This window comes from Cetorhinus maximus, chromosome 16, assembly GCF_964194155.1.
Source record: "Cetorhinus maximus chromosome 16, sCetMax3.hap1.1, whole genome shotgun sequence".
NCBI classification, from domain to species: Eukaryota; Metazoa; Chordata; class Chondrichthyes; order Lamniformes; family Cetorhinidae; genus Cetorhinus; species Cetorhinus maximus.
In genome coordinates, this window is record NC_135894.1 from 73,357,633 (window position 1) to 73,370,949 (window position 13,317).

Consider the following 13,317-nt stretch of genomic DNA (forward strand, 5'->3'; position numbering starts at 1 on the left):
CAAAGGTCCGGTTTCTATGTAATTCCATTAGGGAATTACATAAGAGCAGTTGCATCATATTTTAATTCCATATTAATCTTCATACACAAGTTATCAAGGATATACTTTACATGTTGTGAAGGTATATTTATAAAAACACTCCTTACAGTAGAATGCTGCCTTTATCTGATTTTGGGGTTTATCTGATACATCACACATCTAAACTATGTAAATGCCAGTTCCAACATGCTTCCATCAGGTTTTCAAATTCATAAGGTTTCAGATCCTTGGAGGAACATTTGCCACAGCTACACAAAGCCTGTTAGACCACACCTAGAGCACTGCATGCAGTTATGGGCACCACACCTTAGAAAAGATAGGTAGACAATATGTTACCAGGGCTCCATACATCACATTTATGAGGAGAGATTATATGATCTAGGCAGGACCAGCATTTATTGCCCATCCCTATTTGCCATTGAGAAGGTGGTGGTGAGCTTCCTTCTTGAACAGCTGCTGTCCATGTGGTGTAGGTATCCTCACAGTGCTATTAGGAAGGGAGTTCCAGGACTTTGATCTAGCGACAGTGAAGGAACAGTGATTTATTTCCAAGTCAGGATGGTGGGTGGCCTGGAGGGGAACTTGCAGATGGCGGTGTTCCATGTATCTGCTGCCCTTGTCCATCTAGATGGTAGAGGTCACGGGTTAAATGGTGCTGTTGAAGGAGGCTTGACAAGTTGCTGCAATGCATCTCGTATATGATGCACACTGCTGCCGTTGTGTGTCAGTCGAGGAGGGTGTGAATGGGTAAACTGGTGAATGGGGTTCTAATCAAACAGGCTGCTTTGTCCTGAATGGTGTTGAGCGTCTTGAGTGTTGTTGGAGTTGCACTCATCCAGGCAAGTGAGGAGTATTCCATTGCACTCCTGACTTGTGCCTTGTAAATGATGGACAGGCTTTGGGGAGTCAGAAGATGAATTACTCATGATAGAATTCCCAGCCTCTGATCTGCTCTTATAGCCATAGCATTTATATGGCTTGTCCAGTTCAGTTTCTGGTCAATGGTAATCCCCAGGATGTTAGTAGTGGGGGATTCAGCGAAGGTTGTGCTATTGAATGTTACAGGCAGATGGTTGGATTCTCTCTTGTTGGAGATGTCATTGCCTGGCACTTGTGTGGCACAAATATTACTTGCCACTTATCAACGCAAGCCTGAATGTTGTCCAGGTCTTGCTGCATATGGACACTGACTGTTCAGTATCCGAAGAATCTCGAATGGTGCTGAGCATTGTGCAATCAGTGAACATCCCTATTTCTGATCATATGATGGAGGGAAGGTCATTGATGAAGCAGCTGAAGATGGTTGGGCCTAGGACACTACCCTGAGGAGCTCCTGCAGCGATGTCCTGGGATCAAGATAATTGATCTCTAACAACCAAAACCATCTTCCTTTGTGCTAGGTATGACTCCAACCAGTGAAGAGTTTTCCTCCGATTCCCATAGGCTTCAATTTTGCCAGGGCTCCATGATGCCACACACGGTCAAATGCTGCCTTGATGTCAAGAGCAGTCACTCTCACCATTCAAAAGTTCAGGCCTTTTGTCCATGTTTGGAGCAAAGCTGTAAAGGGGGCAGGAACTGAGTGTCACTGGTGGAACCCAAAACTGAGCATCAGTGATCAGGGCATTGCTGAGTAACTGCCAAGCGCCACTAGATAGAATGCGTTGTTGACAGTGCTATCACTTTACTGATGATTGAGAGTGATGGGGTGATAATTGACCAGTTCAGATTTGTACTGCTTTTTGTGTACAGGACATATTTGGGCAATTTTCCACATTGTCGGGTAGTTGCTGGTGCTGTAGCTATACTGGAACAGCTTGGCTAGGGACGCAGTTAGTTCTGGAGCACAAATCTTCAGTACTATTGTTGGAATGTTGTCAGGGCCCATAGCCATTGGGGTATCCAATGCCTTCAGCCATTTCTTGATATCACATGGGGTGAACTGATTTGGCTGAAGACTGGTATCTGCATTGCTGGGGACCTCAGGAGGAGACTGAGATGGGTCATCCACTCAGCACTGCTGGCTGAAAATGGTTGCAAATGCTTCAGCCTTATCTTTTGCACTGATGTGCTGGGCTCCCCCATCATTGAGGTTGGAAATCTTTGTCGAGCCTTCTCCAGTTAGTTGTTTATGTGACGGGACTGCCGAGTTTAGATCTGATCTGTTGGTTATGGAATTGCTTAGCTTTGTCTATCACATGCTGCTTCCGCTGTTTGGCACACAAGCAGGCCTGTATTGTAGATTCACTAGGTTGAAACCTCATTTTTAGATATGCCTGGTGCTGCTCCTGGCATGACCTCCTACATTTTTCGTTGAACCAGGGTTGATCCCCTGGCTTGTTAAAGGTAGAGTGGGGTATATGCCGTGCAATGATGTTACATATTGTGGTTGAATACAATTCTGCTGCTGTTGATGATCCACAAGGCCTCTTGGATGTCCAGTTTTGAGTTGCAAGATCTGTTCGAAACCTATGCTATTTAGCACAGTGGTAGTGCCACACAACTTAATAGACAGTACACTCAATGTGAAGACAAGACTTTGTCTCCACAAGAACAGTGCAGTGGTCACTTATACCAATACTGTCATGGACAGATGCATCACCTTCACTTGGTCCATCTCTGACACTTCCCTTCCCTTCCTTGACCTCTCTGTCTCAATTTCTGGTGATAGACTGACCATCAATATTCATTACATGCCCACCGACTCCCACAGCTACCTTGATTACAGCTCCTCAAACCCCATTTCCTGTAAGGAGTCCATCCCATTCTCTCAGTTCCTTCGCCTCCGTCACATCTGTTCCAATGATGCCACTTTCCAAAACTGCGCTTCTGACATGTCTTCCGGACTTAACATTGAGTTCAAAAACTTCAGATCATGAACTCTCTCCTCCACCCTCACCCCCTTTTATCCCCTTTTTTCATTTTCATTTTTTAATTTTTATTTTTTATCCACTTATTTTTATTTATTTTTATTTTTATTCATTGTTTTATCCCCACCTTTTATCCTATTTTCTATCTTTTTTCCCACCACCGTCCCCTCCCCCCCACTCCACCCCTGCAAGGGCCATCTGTCACTTGTTCATGTTGTTCTTCCCAGAGTGCTTACCCTTGTCCTGCTACTATTACATTCTGCTTACTGACCTTAATGCCACCATCAGCACCTCCTTTAGCCAGTATCACTATCATTAACACCCCTTTGTCCTTTTGTCCATGACATGTCTGGCAACCTCTCCTTTGCCTTCACCTATCACTGGCCTTCTATCCAGCTTCACCTGCTCCACCCCCCTTAAACAGTATAAATTTCATTACATTTTTACTCTTTAGCTCTGAATAAGTTATTAGGACTCGAAATGTTAACTCTTTTTTTTTCTCTCCACAGATGCTGTTAGGCCTGCTGAGTTTTTCCAGTATTTTCTGTTCCTGTCAGAATTTTATATGTTTCAATGAGATCCTCTCTCATTCTTCTAAACTCCAGTGAATTCAGGCCTAGTCTGCCCAATTTCTCTTCATATGACAATCCTGCCATCTCAGGAATCAATCTGGTGAACCTTTGCTGCACTCCCTCTATAGCAAGTATATCCCTTCTTAGGTAAGGTGACCAAAACTGCACTCAGGTGTGGTCTCACCAAGGCCCTGTACAGCTGCAGTAAGACATCCTTGCTCCTGTACTCAAGTCCTCTCTCTATGAAAGCCAACATACCATTTGCCTTCTTGGTGCTTGCTGCACCTCCAAACTGAGCCTACATCTATATTTTCTGAGCCAATATCCTCTCTCACTATTGCACTGATTTCATTCTTAACTAACAACACCACGCCAGCTCCTTTTCCTTTTTGCCTGTCCATCCTAAATATTCAGTACCATTGAGTATTTAGTTCCCAGCCTTGGTCACCCACAGCCATGTTTTTTAGGGCTTGGCCAGCTTGGTCAGTGATGGTGCTACCGAGCCAATCTTGGTTATGGACTTTGAAGTCCCCACCCAGAGTGCACTCATTTCCCTTGCCACCCTCGGTGTTTCTTCCAATTGGTGTTCAACATGGAGAAGTACTGATTCATCAGCAGATGAGAGGGACGGTGGTGGGGCAACTCTAGGTGGTAATCAGCAGGAGGCTTCCTTGCCCATGTTTGACCTGATGGAACTCGGAATGTTGAGGACTCCCAGGACAACTCTCTTCTGACTGTACAGCAGTGTGCCAGCACCTCTGGTGGGTCTGTCCTGCCGGTGGGACCCAGGACATACCCAGGGATGGTGATGGTGGTGTCTGGCATGTTGTGTGTAGGATATGATTCCAAGAGTATGACTGTGTCAAGCTGTTGCTTGACTAGTCACTGAGATAGCTCTCCCAATCTTTAGCACCGCCCCCTCCCCACCCCACCCCCCCAATCCCCCCACCCCCTCAGATGTCAGCAAGGAGAACTTTACAGGGTCATCCGAGTTGGGTGTGCTGTGGTCATCTCTGGTGCCAAGGTTGGTGCTGGCTTCGTTCCTTTTTGACTTTGATGCCAGGTGTCTGTCTGATTTAAAAACAAAAAACTACTGCGGATGCTGGAAATCCAAAACAAAAAACAGAATTACCTGGAAACACTCAGCAGGTCTGGCAGCATCGGCGGAGAAGAGAAGAGTTGACGTTTCGAGTCCTCATGACCCTTGAGGACTGGAAACGTCAACTCTTTTCATCTCCGCCGATGCTGCCAGACCTGCTGAGTTTTTCCAGGTAACTCTGTTTTTGTCTGTCTGATTTCATTCTTTTCAGATTTTGTAGAGGCCATTTCACAGGGCAGTTAAGAGTCAACCACATTGCTGTGGGTCTGGAGTCACATGTAGGTCAAACGAGGTAAGGACAGCAGATTTCTTTCCCTGAAGAGCTTGAGTGAACCAGACCGGTTTTTATGACAATCGACAATGGTTTCATGGTCACCATTACTGAGGCTAGTTTTCATTCCAGATGTATTTATTCAGTTTAAATTCCACCAGTTGCCACATCCCCAGGGCATTAGCCTTGGCCTCTGGATTACTAGTCCAGTGACATTACCACACAGTCACTGCCTCCCCTCTTTGTGAAGACTAGGTCATTTAGAAATGTTGACAAGTGTAATGGATTCAAACTGAGCTTTGGAAAACACTATCACACACCCCTTCCCAACCTAAAAAATTTGAAATCTACCACCTGCCTCTGCTTCCTGTCAATGAGCACCCATCCTGCCACTTTCTGCTTAATTCCAATGGCTTCCATCTTAACCAGCCTGCTGTATGGCATTTTGTTGAATGTTTTCCCAAAGTCCTTATTGTCAAACACCTAGCGCATCATCAACCTCCTTGGTTACCTCAAACTGAAATGAGTTGTCAGACACAATTTGCCTTTAATAAATCTATGCTGGCACTCCTTGATTAATTCACAATCTTCCAAATGAAAGTTTATTTTGTCCCTGATACTGGTTTCCAGTAACTCCCCCACCACTGATGTCAGGCTAACTGGCCCAGTTTCCTCTCACCTTTCTGAGTATCAGCATTACATGAACAACCCTCCAGTCCTCTCACACTACTGCTCTATCCAAAGAGGATGAAAGATTGACCAATACCTCTCATGTTTCTGCCTTTGCTTTTTTCAGCAACCTAGGATGCATTCATCTGGATCAGGTGACTTGCCAGCTTTAGGTAATGCTAATCTTTTTAGTACATCTCTATTTCTGTCTATAAATTCCCTCTCTTTTTTTCATGTAACCTTTACATCATCTGCTTCCTTTGAGAAGACTGATGGAACATATTCATTTAACATTTTTGCCACGTTCTATTCCTCTGCATAAACATTTCCTTTTGTGTTCTTGATAAGCACAATTTTTTCCCTGGAAAAACATTTACACTTCATATGTTTATAGAATTTTTGCCAGCTAATCACTCTGTTACCTGTACCAACCTTTTCAGTGCCTTCCTGTACTCTCCACAATCTTCCTGGTTATTAAACTGAATGTTGCTCCTGACAGTTTTTCTGCTTGATTTTAGATTTTATTTCCTTTGGCAACCAAGGCACATTAGTTTTGTAGGCTCTAACTTTTTCTTTCAGTGGAATATGCCTGGTTTGTGCCTGAACACTCTCTTCCCTGAATGCCTTCTATTACTGCATTACTGCTTTTCACTGGAATAGCTTTTTCCAATCTATCTGTGCTCTTAAAATTACTGAAATTAGCTCTTCCCCAATTGTTCATTTTTATCATTAATATTTTCTGATCTCTGGTCTCTGCATAATTACTATGAACTTAGTTATGTCGAGGTCACTATCAGCTAGATGTTCTCCTGCTGTAACTCATTCCATGTTTGCCCTTATTCATTTCCTAGAAACAGGTCAAAAACTGCTTCCTTTCTTGTTGGCCGGGATACATATTAACAGAGAAAGTTTTCCTTTACAATTGGGACAGTTCTTTCCTTCTCTATTCTTAGCATTATGTTTTTCCTAGTCTATATTAGTGTAATTAAAATCTCCTAATTTATAATTCTATTTTTGCTACACAACTTTGAAATTTGCTCTAAGATAAAAGTGGATGCTAGGAATCTGAAATAAAAACAGAAAATGCTGAAAAAGCTCAGCAGATCTGGCAGCTTATGTAGACAGAGAAACAAGAGTTAACGTTTTGAGTCCAAATAACTTCTTCTGAAGAAATTTGAAATTTGCTCATCAATCACCTTCAGGCTGTTTGGAATTTTATAAAAGGATCTCCCATCAATGTAACAGTTTCCCCTCCGTTCCTTAACTCAAGCCAAATGGATTCAGTCCCAGAACCATTTCGTATAGTCCTTTCCATTTAAAACTATAACATTGTCCTTAATAGCCACACACACTCCCCCTTTTCCTTCCTGAATACTTGGTAACCAGGAATATTGAGAATCTGTTGTTGGCCTTGTTTGAGTCATGTCCCTATGAATGAAACCATGCCATTATCCCATGTGACAAATTGTGCCTTGCCTTCACCAACCTTTAATTACACTATGGACATTGACGTACATATAATTTAATTTCTCCTTCATCTCTTTTGATGTTTTCCTCGAACTTGTCCCTACAATTTGAGACGTTTCTAATTTAACTGCTGTTTCTATCTTGATCCTCTGATCTCATTGCTGCCTCTTTCTTCTTCTCCCCCTGTTAAATTATTTTCATTTCCCCAACAGTACTAGTGACCCTCTCAGCAAGAACATTGGTCCCAGTCCTATTCAGGTGCAACCCATCTATCTTCTACAGGTGGTCCTCCAAAACCGCGCACCCCAACTCCCCACCCACCGCACCCCCTCCAAACTGGTCCTAATGCTTAAGGATCTGAAACATTCTGCAAACCTTGCTGACATCACAAAACTGGGGGGGGGGCTGTGACTTGAGGAGGAGGATGCAAGGAGGCTTCAGGGCAATTTAGACAAGTTGTGTGTGTGGGCAAACACATGGCAGATGCAGTATAACATGGATAAATGTTAAGTTACACACTCCGGAGTGAAAAACAGAAAGGCAGAGTATTACTTAAATGGTGGTATATTGGGAAATGTAGATGTACAAAGGGATCTGGATGTCCTTGTACACCAGTCAATGAAAGTAAACAGGCAGTTGCAGCAAGCAATTAGGAAGGTAAATGGTATGTTGGCCTTCATTGCAAGAGGATTTGAGTTCAGAAGGAGGGATATTTTACTGCATTTATACAAGGCCTTGGTGAGACCACACCTGGAGTATTGCATGCAGTTTTGGTCTCCTTACCTAAGGAAGGATATACTTGCCACAGAGGGAATGCAGCGAAGGGGATGGCAGGACTGTGGTATGAGGAGAGATTGGTTCGACTGGGCCTGTATTCATTTGAGTTCAGAAGAATGACAGGGGATCTGAATGAAACGTATAAAATTGTAACAGGGCTAGACAGATGGGATGCAGGGAGGATGCTTCCCTGGTTGAGGAGTCTAGAACCAGGGTCCAAAGTCTCAGGATATTGGGCAGGCCATTTAGGACTGAGATGAGGAAAAACTCCTTCACTCAGAGGGTGGTCAACCTGTGGAATTCTCTACCACAGAAGACGATGGAGGCCGGGTCACTGAGTATATTCAAGAAAGAAATTAATTTTTTTTTTGGATATTAGGAGCATCAAGGAGTATGGAGAGAAAGCAGGAATATGGTCTTGAGACAGAGGATCAGCCATGATCATAATGAATGGCGAAGCAGGCTTGAAGGGCCGAATGGCCTACTCCTGCTCCTAGGGCTAAATCTTCTGGCTGGTGGGAGGACAGAGCTGGAGTGGGTGCAGGCGCAGGCGGGCACGGACCCAATCGCTGCCCGCGATCGGGTCCACGCCACCATTTTACGCAGGCGGGCCAATTGAGGCCCACCCAGCATGAATCGCAGCTTCCTAGGACAGCGGGAGTGGCAGGCGACAGTGGGACTGTAATGGCCATCGGGTCCAATGGCGACCCGGAGGCCTGTTTTAAAAAGCTGCTGCAGCCTTTCCAAAACTGTGAATTATGGCCAGTGGAAGGGCTTCCCAGAACGCTGCTGGTGAGCAGGCCAGGCAGGAGGGTAGGGTAGGGGCGCACTGTGTCCCTTGTTTTTCCGACGATTGTCATGTTGCCCTCCTCAAGGAGGTGGCAGCATGGCAGGAGGTCCTGGTACTCCAGGACAGGAGGAGGAGCCCCCCCCCCCCCACATGACCAAATGTGCCTGGGAGGAGGTGGCAGAGGTGGTGAGCTCCCGCAACGTGGTGCGGCGCACCTGGATCCAGTGTCGCAAGCGCTTCAACATCCTGTTGCGCTCGGGAAGGGTGAGTACCATGTTGGCATTGGTCACTTAGCCCAGAAGGTAAGCTCCTCCTGGTGCCCTCCCCTTCCCTCCCTCCAAGTCTGATTGCAGTGACTGCATTGAATCATTGACAGCATGTGTCCTTTGCTGGGTGGGCCAGCAGATATTGCCCATGTCGAGGTCACCCTGAGAGGGCAGTGAAGAGATGCAGTGCACCTGGGAGTCAGACAAATTGAGGTAGCTGCTTCGCTGCCTGTGTACCCTGGCAACAGGATAGCGTCATCTTCTGCAGCCTCTCCTGCCTTGGACTACCTCTTGGCCCTGCACCCCTTGTGCCTGCAACTGTCCTCCCGAAGGTGGCTCCCATGGAGGCTGAATGTGCACTCCTGGCCTCCTCCCCCTTCTAGCCCTCCCTTCCTCCTCAAAGGAGGTGCCTCCAGTGGAGAGTACAGCTCCCATTCCCAGGCTAAGCGAAGGCTTCCTGAAACCTGCAGGCCCAAAAAAGGTTCCTCACTGCAGAGTGCTGGCCTGAAGGTTGTGAGTCCAGACCAAGCAGCTGGTCTGCGTTTTGAAGTATTGCAGATCACACAGGCAGTAATTTTGAAAAATCAATACTTAAGAGAGCACACTCGGGACCCCAGCGAGCCCTCTTATCCCGCCCATGGATGAGGTTTATACAAATGTGCCCTACCCGCCTGCCCGTTGTGCCCATGCGCCAATCTGAAGATTGCATGGGTGCCGAAAAATCGCAGTCGATTGGTGCCTCAAGGGCCTTAAGTAGCCCGTTAATTAATGACGGGCGTGCATCTGAGATCATCGCGTGCCCGGCCAACAAAATATCGTGAAGGCGCACCGTGACATCAGGACGCTCACTCGATATCACCGTGCGTCAATTTCCCGCACGCCAACAGGAAAATTCTGCCCCTAGTCTCTATGTTTCTAAGATTAGAAGGTTACTAACAAGAATACTAATTGTTAAAATCTAACTATTATTAGAAACTAAAATCTAACATTGTAGTTTAGTAATACTTTAGTGGATACCTTCTTTGTAGAATGGTAAAATAACAAAAATTAGAATAAGGCTCAGTATAGAAAAGTGAGGGAATTCTGGGAATTCATGTCAAGTCATAACAAGTTCGCTCACAGCAAAATTGGACAAGACCTTGAAGTTTCTTTTTGAAAAACAGCTTGTGAGAGAATGGAATGGATTCCTCTCTCTACTAGATAAGGACTAGATAAAAGCAATGAGGTACCATATAGTCGATACAAATATTCAGTTTGCTGGATGGTGGGTGTGCATCAGATTGGTGCCAACAGCACAGGGTTTGATTCCCGTTCCGGGTGGAGTAAATTCAGGACCTGCCTCCCTGCCCTGCCTGTGATGGAGGTTGTGGAGCTGTGGATCAGACCTGTCTTCGGGGAGAGAACTGCAAGAAGCAGCAGCTCCCGAATCTCTGCCTGAAGGGCCTCAACACTTGTTCTCCCTATGGCATTGGTTCCAACATGGACCATGACCTTTGGCTGTTTCCCTTCCCCTCATGAACCTCCCACATTCACTCAGTGATATCCTTTACCCTGACACCAGGGAGGCAGCATACCACGGGGAATTACATTTACGGTTACATAAACATCTGCCTATACCAGTAACTAACAGATCTTCTGTTACCACTGCATTTCTAATCATTTTCCCCAGTGTGCAGTGAAATGTTCTACTGTGCTTGAGATTTGGATCTTACTGAATTCCTCCAAGAAATGGTACCCCTCCCTGGTATTCAAACTGCAAACCAGTTAGTGAGTGCCGATGATTGAGAGGATTCTTGCACTACTTTTGTATTCCTCCTGCCCATGTCTGCTGATCATCACTTCTTCACCTCCTGCACCTTCTAAAGCAGGGGCTGGCAGGTGACCACACACCTTCTAAAACAAGGGCTGGCGGGTGACCACATCCTGGAACTTACCATCTAGAAAACTCAGACTCCCAGGTGCACTGCAGTCTCGACAGCCTCTGTACACATGGTCACCCAGGATACATGAGGTAGGCTGGAGTTCCAACAAAACAGCACAAAATTCACACTGACCTCCAATGTGCATTAATTCCTGGCAGATTCATAAACCTAGGATCGAACCTTGTGACTCAGAGGCAAATGGGGAACAATCAGCTCGTACCCAACAGCGCAAGGGAACAATTACTGCTTCAACATGTAACAGAGACAGAAGCCCCTCTTACCGGGGTTACCACTTGTCCATTTACTTGATCGAACTGACCAGCCAAGGTTTTTGAAATTGTCAATGAACAAAACTGCGATGAATAATGTTTCAACAACCACCTTTGAACCCTTCATTTAAATGCCTCCATTTCATACGCAATTTCAAACTTAAAAACAGGTTAACCATTCTCATTGCGCATTGACGGTCTATTCTCCCTTTTAACTCCCTAACTTTGACAACATTTTAAAAATATTTACAATCACAACTATAGGCCAATTGTTCATTCTACGACCGATTTAACATCAGTTTTCCACGAAATTTTATTCGCAATTCATTAACTCTCCTCTATTGAATTAACTGATGTAAACTGTTCAGAGCTTTGTTTGTGGGAGTACATTTACTTGTGTGAAAATGCTAATGTGTAACAAGTTAATCCAGAATGTTGTATGTTATTAGTCAAGTTTTACAGTTTGATACCTGCTAAATGCAGTTGCTACAATATCGCCAGCATTGAGATTAATTCAAAACTGTCTGCGCACTAACGCCATTATATTTTTACATTCATTTTTACAATTGAGGATCCGCTGTTAACTAACTACAAGACATCGACTTGTTAGAAATGGGAAACAAAACCTCCTTACTTTTAGTGAACCATTCGTAGACAGGCAATCCTCCTGCTTGCAGTCAGCAATGTGTGGATGGGATGGTGGGAAGAAAGAGTTCCGAGCAAACTGATAAGTTTTACAGTGAGAATGATGCCGTCTAAAGTGAGAGGGGGAAATTGGTACATAAACCACGCCCCACTACATATGTGAAAAACGAAAATGTTTGAATCAGTCATTTTCCACGACTAGCGACACAGCCAGAAACTAACCTTCACACAGGGTGTAACCCAGATCAGATTTTAATACATGACCAACGAGGTTCGGTCGTTCAGAGGTGGCATTTGATCGGTAAAGTTCGCCTACGAGCGTTAACTGGACTTGTCCCGCATTGCACTCTGTGCTCTACACATGAAGATGTAGATGAGTTTATTTGAGATATAGCGGTATCACTGTCTGCATATAGTGACTCCGCTATTCAGACCGTTTGCCGTCAGTTCACAACTCATTGGCTGTTACCTGAAAGGGCTGCGACCATCCCCGTGATAGCAATTTGACGAAGTGCAGTCTACGACCCCCAGGGGCCACCTTCACGCTTAAAAGTTGCCTCCTCAGCAGCGCCCCCTCCTTCCCCAAAACTCTATGGGGCGGTCACCAGGAAGAGAACCTCAGCCTGCTTGGTATACCTGGTTCGGTGAGGAGCTGGAGAACCTGGGGTGGGGGAAGGAAGAAGGGAGAACATGAAGAAATAGAAAACAAAACCAGAACCACCTGGAAAAACCCAGCAGGTCCGGCAGCATCGGCGGAGAAGAAATCAGCCAACGCTTCGAAGCGTTGGCTGATTTCTTCTCCGCCGATGCTGCCGGACCTGCTGGGTTTTTCCAGGTGGTTCTGGTTTTGTTTTGGATTTCCAGCATCCGCAGTAGCTTTTAGCTTTTTGTTTTTATGAAGAAATAGAAGCTGGACTAGGCCATTTTTGCCCTAGAGCTTGGTCCACCATTCAGCAAGCTGATCTTGTACCTCAACCCCACCTTCCTGTATTATCTTCCTATCCCTCAATTCACTTAGCACTGGAAAACAGACCAACCTAGCACTGGAAAACAGACCAACCTGTGTCTTCAATATTCACAGCTCTCTTGGGAGCTTCACAAAGGTTCACAACCCTTTGAGTGAAGTTTCTCCTCACTGCAGTCCTCCAACTCCTTAGCCTGAAACTGTGACCCTGTGTTCTAGATTCCCCAGTCAGGGGAAACATTTTCTCAGCATCTACCCTTGCACATCCACTCAGTGAGACCCTGTACCCTGGTACCAGGGAGGCAGCATACCATGGGGAATTACATTTACGGTTACATAAATGTCTGTCTATGCCACTAACTAACAGGTCTTCTGTGACTACTGCATTTCTAATCATTTTCCCCAGTGTGCAGTGAAACTTTCCACTGTGTTCGAGATTTGATTCTTACTGAATTTCTCCAAGTAATGGTACCCCTCCCTGGTATTCAAACTGGCCAGTGAGATGGAGGAGGACTGGGGGTAGTTTTCCCCTGACATGATTATCATCTTAACAAGAAAAATACTATTTTCAGAATGACTGCAGAGTCGCATGTTCTGTTTTTCGTCTCCAGCTTGAAGTTTTATTACCGGACCACAAAGAGGAACATGATTTGAGTTCCGATGATTTCTTTGGTTTGTTTTCTCCTTGTAAAGTATA

The 13,317-nt window shown here is 45.2% G+C and overlaps 1 protein-coding gene across 1 annotated transcript in view; it reads right to left on the reverse strand.

The window, feature by feature from the left end:
• Positions 1-11,741, reverse strand: part of LOC144691696 (NXPE family member 3-like) — a 61,260-nt gene extending 49,519 nt beyond the window's left edge. Inside the window, exon 1 of the mRNA XM_078560052.1 lies at positions 11,646-11,741. The gene's annotated coding sequence lies outside the window, so the exon portion shown is untranslated. The remainder of the gene's footprint in view (positions 1-11,645) is intronic.
• Positions 11,742-13,317: the final 1,576 nt, after the last annotated feature.